Source organism: Coenobita brevimanus, chromosome 18 (assembly GCF_032717465.1).
Source record: "Coenobita brevimanus isolate Jiangsu-jjx chromosome 18, ASM3271746v2, whole genome shotgun sequence".
In the NCBI taxonomy this organism is placed as follows: Eukaryota; Metazoa; Arthropoda; class Malacostraca; order Decapoda; family Coenobitidae; genus Coenobita; species Coenobita brevimanus.
In genome coordinates, this window is record NC_136971.1 from 34,289,397 (window position 1) to 34,296,066 (window position 6,670).

The window sequence follows — 6,670 nt, forward strand, 5'->3', positions numbered from 1 at the left end:
CTCTGGTAAAATCTGTTTCCAAGAGATTAGGTGTGCTAAGCCGACTCCGTGCCTTCTTTACCCCTGCACAGTTGTTGACTTTATTCATGGGATTTATTCGCCCCTGTGTGCAGTACAACTCTTATGTGTGGGGAGGCTCCCCACATACAGCTCTTCTCAGTAGGGTGGAATCAAAGGCTTTTTGCCTCATTAACTCTCCTCCTCTTACTGGCTCCCTTCAACCTCTGTCTGTTCATCACACTGTTGCCTCTTTGTCTCTTTTCTATTGCTACTACCATGGTCACTGTTCCTCTGAACTATGTGCTTGCATCCCTCCACCTCTACGACGGGTGTGTAAAACCCGTCTAACAAACTCTCATCCCTTTTCTGTCCAACTCTCTAATGCAAGAGTTAACCGATACTCCCAGTCCTTCATTTATATAACAGATCAACCCTGGAATTGTCTCCCTTTGTCTGTATTTCCTCTTTCCTATGATCTCCAGTCTTTCAAATGCGGTGTGTCCAGGCATCTTGAAATGAACGGATCTTGAATTTGGCTCTCCTTTGTACTTTTTTTTTCTTGGAAGGAAATGTTTTGCAGGCTCCTAGCCTTTGGTTCATTCTTTCTCGCATTTAAAAAAAAAAAGTATGTTGTAATGTTCACCATAGCTCAACGTGACTGGGTTGTGAGACTGGAGGAGTGTGCCCAGGATGCATGTTTTTTCTTCGGGTAATAATGGTTATAAGTCATATTGGCAATGTCGGATCGAGTGCCTCGAGAAAGGCTTGGCAGTTTAGTGCCATCGCTTGAGAATAGATGAAACAGTTAATCTAATCAAATCAAAATTCATCAGAAAAGTCGTGTTTTACATTACACAAACCTTTACTTAACTAGCTTAGGCCTAACCCAACGATGACCTACCACAATGCCTTATTTTGTTTGAGAGGATGATGACTTAGTGATGTTGCCAAGTCTTTTCTTGAGGCACTCGATCCAACATTGCCAATATGACTGGACAGCAAATTATACCACAAGAAAAAATTGCGGCCGAGATGGACGGGCTGTGATGGTGTTTTAGGGTGGTGTGAATCAGTTGGGAAGTGTAGGCGAGTTGGTGGGATAGGTGTGTGACTGGGATGGGTAAGGTAGGTGGGCAGGTTGGATTTTTGGGTGGGTGGGATGTGTTGAGGGTGAGGGGTGGTCGGTTGGCTTTGGTGGTAGGGACAGGGAGGAGAGAGGGTGGATGCATGGGGCAGGGCTGGTTAGTGCTTCGGTGTGTGGGTGCGTTGGAGGGGCAGGGTGGGTGGGATTAGATGGGTGAGTGCGGTCAGGTGGCTAGGTGGGTGAGTCAGTGGAATGGGTGGGTGGATCAGGCGGGTAGATATGTGGATGGGAATGGTGGGTGGATGTGGAGGGTGGCTAGTGTGGTGTGGGCAGGACTGGTGGGAGGGTTGTGTGGGTAGGGTGAGTAAGCTGGAACGGTGGGTGGGGCTGGTAGGGTAAGTGATGTGATTTGGGTGGGAGGAATAGATGGGTGAAGAGGTCAGGGTTGGTGTTTGGGTGTGTGGGTGCATGCAGTTGTCGGAGTGGGTATTTGGGGATGATTGGGTAAGTTGGATTGCATGTGGTTGGTTAGGTGGGTGGGCAGGGGAGTGAATGGACACGGTGAGATGAGGCGACACAGTGAGATGAGGCGACACGGTGAGATGAGGCGGCGTAGGGGGCCAGGCTGGAGTGACTGGGGCGGGTGACCAGATTTGGTGGTTTGGTAAGTTGTGTTAACAGGGTTGGAGGGTTGGGTGTGTGAATTTGTGATGGGTGGGCGCACAGGATATGTGGGTTTGGGATGGGTAGGCGCAATAGGTACGAATATATGGGTGACTGCCTAGCGTTGATGGTGGGTGCTCAAGGATGTTAGAGTATTGAGAAGGGTTGGTAGGATGGTTGGAGTTTATTGGTTGGGTGGCTGAGGAGGATGAGGTCGGAAAGGTGGATGAGTTAGTTTGGTGCATCACCAGGGTGGGTGGGCAGATTGAGCGTTAAGGTTGGGATGGGCAGGTTGGGTGGGATGTGTGGAGTTTCTTGGGGTGAACTGAAGTGGTGGATGGGTTGGTGAGTGGATGTATTGGGTGGGCTGGGTGGGGGTGTGGATGATGGATAAGGGTCAATAAGTTAGGTTGGATGGGCTGGGTTCGGTAGTTGAGTGCGGTCCGAATGGGTACGTTGGATAGGGAGGGTGAATGGGGTTGGGTAAGAAGGGTGATTGGCCGTGTGGATGGGCAGGGTGGGCTGGTGAGTCGATGGGAGGAGTGGGTAGATAGGATGGTTGGGTTTCCAGGGCGGGGTGCGAGGGATGGGTGAGTGAGTGTCCAGGGAGAGGTGGGTGGGTATGGTGGGGGTGTTGGGTGAGTGATGTGATGGATGGCATTGCTGGGGGAGCAGGGTTGATGGCATTCATCGATGGTGAGCGTGGATGCCCTGGGTCGATGGACAAGATGTGTTGCCGGAATGGGTGGGGAGAGTGGGTCGATAAGGTGAATGGGCACGGTGGGTCGCCAGGGTGGCTGTGGATGGGTGGTTGGGTTGGTGGGTTGGGTGGCTGGTTGGGTCCAATGTGGGCAGTGTGGGTAGTTGAATATACGGATGTGTAGGGTGGCACTGTTGAGTGAGGTTGGTGGGTGGTATTAGTGGGTGGGCATAGTGGATAGTCGGGATCAGTGGGCAGGTTGGGTAGCCCAGCTAGCTGGAAAGAATGTGTGGACGGGGTGGAGTTGGTGGGATGTGTTGGGTGGACTGAGTGGGTAGATGGTTGAGTGGGTGGGTGGATGTGACTTCCCAGACGACAAGGCAGGAGAGGGAATTGTGTGGCCAGAAGTAATATAACCTGTCGTTGTTACTTGGATTTTAGTATATCCTTTTGAAGCTGTTAAATAAATATTTGGATACCACACTCTATACAGTATATCGGGGTCATCCAACTGAAATCTGTTATAACATCTGAATCATTGCATCTCATGGAACTGAAGGTGAATATATTCACGCAATAATACACATAATATTAGAATAACTGAATCAAACATTACATGCAGCAAGACGTGAGAGTGGGCGAAGCTTCAGATCTCCGATCCATCCGCCAAGCAAGGCAGTGCTGTAGTCGGGGTAAAGATGGGATGTTGAGGGAGGTGGACGTGTGCGATCAACCTGCCCATAAGTAGCTGACTATTGACAGCCTCCCTATCCCTTTAGTAGTGTTCACGAGAATACATACACCTAACAAATGCAAATAAACCTCAAAAGACAAGGTATTATTAATTGCCATCAATATACTTCAGGAACATCGTACTGAGCTGTTGGGAAACTTTTTTTCCGAGTTAACTACGGTATCATGCCAAACACTCACTGCAGGCTAAAAACAGCTCACTTTTTCCCTCCTTACAGCACCGTCGACCGCGTTCTCTTTGCAGTATTACAAAGTAGAATTCTTACGCCATTTCACTGTCATACTTTGTCAGGAGTTACAAGTTGACTCCTCCACAAAAGTTTCTTCATTCTTGGACCTTAAAGTGTTGCAACTGCTCTGTAGTCAATTTAATATTCATCCCACACCAACCTGAAAATCTCAGACACACAAAAGAACGAAAAAATAAAAATAAAAACTCGTAAGCCGATTGTATTTCAAAGCAACTATCCGAAGTTATTTACTTTCGGAGCATGGCTGGATTGTTTTTGGTGAAAAATGAAACTGTGTGGCGTCAGCCAGATATTAATAAAAGTAGGGTGCAACACTCATTTTGAAAACATATTTATTTTTGGTCTATAGTCTTCATACCCTGATGTCATGCAAGGCTTTGTTTACATCGGTTTCAGTTATGATTATAGCTGGATATTTGGGTTGCTCAATAGCTTCCTTTACAATAGCTGTATTAACTTGGCAAAATATTTTCATGTTACAGCTCTTTCCCCCTAGCTCAATGGCAGAATATGATAATACTACGGCTCTTCATCCATCACATAACTGTTTTCGTCACTAACACCATATTTTAGTATCATTTCTTGTGATGGAGGGCGGGGGCCACCATCATCCACTCACTTAGTATAGTGGTACTTTAATTCAAGGTAGCCATACATTGAGTGGCAATCCAAAGGATTTCCTGTAAACGAGGAAATCATTAAATGCGCTTGGTGATAACCTTACAACCAAACAACGCACATTCCCTACGTGTCAACAAGTGGGTTGGCCGAGGGTTAGTACCCCTCCCCGGAAAACAACTAACTAAACATACAAACAAGAAGCTTCGGACCAGGATTGACAAACAGGTGACGACCATGGACCGAACAAATGACATGGTACGGATTGCAACATGAAATGTAAAAGGTGCGTATGATGAGGTGAGAGAGAGATGGATTCTCCAGGTGCTTGAGGGGGCAAAAGTGGACGTACATGGGTTAACTGAGATTAAATGGAGAGGTGTGAGTGTGAGAGAGTGGGAGTATGGATGGGGTAAATGCGTGGGAGTAGGTGAGAATGAAAGGACAAAAGAGGGAGTATATACAGTTTGCAAGAAACGGAAGATGAATATAAGACAGTATGGATCAGTTAGTTCAAAGATTGTGTGGGTAAAATTAAAAGTAGGATTACAAATGTGTGTGTGTGTGTGTGTGTGTGTGTGTGTGTGTGTGTGTGTGTGTGTGTGTGTGTGTGTGTGTGTGTGTGTGTGTGTGTGTGTGTGTGTGTGTGTGTGTGTGTGTGTGTGTGTGCGCGTGCGCGCGCGCGCGCGCGCACCAACACAAGATCGTGCAAGCAGAGTGAAAGACTATTTCCGGACAAATGTGGATGCCTTCATGGAAACGTTTGAAAGGAATGAGAGAGTGTTTTTAATTGGAGATATGAATGGAAACGTAAGGAATGTGAAGGTCAATGAAGTAGTTGGTGAGTGGGGTGTGCCTGTAAATGTGAGTGAGAATGGCAGTGCTTTAGTGGACATTTGTGCGGGGAGGGGGTTGGTGATTGCCAATATTCTAATAAGGCAAAAAATGATCCACAGGTATACGTTGTGAGTGATAAGAAGAGTGGGTGGTGAACTGAATGAATGGAGGCCAATGACTGATTATGCGTGGTGGATGAGAGAATGAGAAGGTCTGTAACAGATGCAAGAACATACAAAGGTTGGGGTAGTGAACTCTGTGACCACTACTTGGTGGTGGCGAAAGTCAAGGCTCATGTGCAAAAGACGAATAGAAGTGATGGACAGGAGGAAGTAGTCCATACATGGAGGGTAGAAAGGTTGCAAGAGGATAGAAAAAAGGCAGAATATATGAGCAAAGTGGAGGAGAGATTAGATATATATGATTTGGAGCAGATAGGAGAGGTGGAAGGTGTGTGCAAGACCTTCAATGAATAAATCTGTGCAGCATGTGAGGTGGTGTGTGTAATGATGAGAAGACAAAAGGGGGTTCAAGAAAAAGCATGGCGAAATGAAGAGGTGAGACAAGCTGTGGCACAAAAAAAAGAATGCGTATGGTGAGTTAGATGAGAAGCATAGGCATGGAGGAATTTGAGGGAAGAGAGAGTTATATGCAGAAAGGAAACGAGATATGAAAAGATTAATAAGAGAATGTCAGAAGTGAGTGAATGAGGAATTCGGGAAGAATTTGAGTGTAGAGCGGAGGGACTGTAAGAAAATGTTCTGGAAAGAAGTAAAGACAGTTAGACAGCGTGATAAAGAAGTTAATAGGGGAATGAAAGATATAAATGGTAGATTGCTAGTGGAGAAGGGAGAAAAAGTGAGCAGATGGAGAGGACACGTTAAGGAACTGTTAAACATACAGTAATGAGAGTATACGTGGCTTTGGAATGGCTGGGAGAAGGAGGGAGGTGAGAAGGGTGGAAGAGATCAGTAGGATGGAAATAGTAGAAGCAACGAAGAAAGCCAATATGGGGAAAGTCCCAGGAACTGATGGAGTGTGTGGTGAAATGATGAAGCATGGGGGACAGATACTGGTAGAATGGGCATGAAAGAGGTGTAGATTGGCCTGGAAGGAAGGTAGAATCCTGAGAGACTTGAAGTCAGGTATAATTTTTTCCCTGAACAAAGGAAAAGGGGAAGAAAGTGTGCAGTAATTATAGGGGCAATTGTCTTCTGAGTGTAATAGGAAAAGTATATGATAGGATATTTATTGACAGAGTTAGGGGAATAACAGAGGAATTAATTTGAGACGAACAGGGATGTTTTAGGAAGGAACGAGGTTGTGAAGATCAGATATTCATCCTTAGGTCTTTAGTGGAAAAATTTTAAGGGAAGGGAAAGAAGTTGTATGCAGCCTTCATGGATTTGGAGAAAGCACATGACAGAGTGGATAGACAAGGAATGTGGATAATATTACGAATGTATGGAGTAAATGGGAAGTTGTTGAATGCCGTGAGGAGTATGTATGAGGGTGCTAAGGCAGCAGTGCTTGTGGATAGTGAACTGAGTGAATTTTTCTATCTGAATGTTGGACTGAAACAAGGATGTGTCATGTCTCCATGTTTGTTCAATCTGTATATGGATGGGGTTATAAAAGGGATACAAGGTAGGGCAGTGGATGTTGGAGCGGCCCTAATGAGAGAGGGAAGTGTTTGGATATTTCCTGTACTGTTGTTTACAGATGATACTGCATTGTTAAGTGAAGATGAAGAGGAACTGCAAG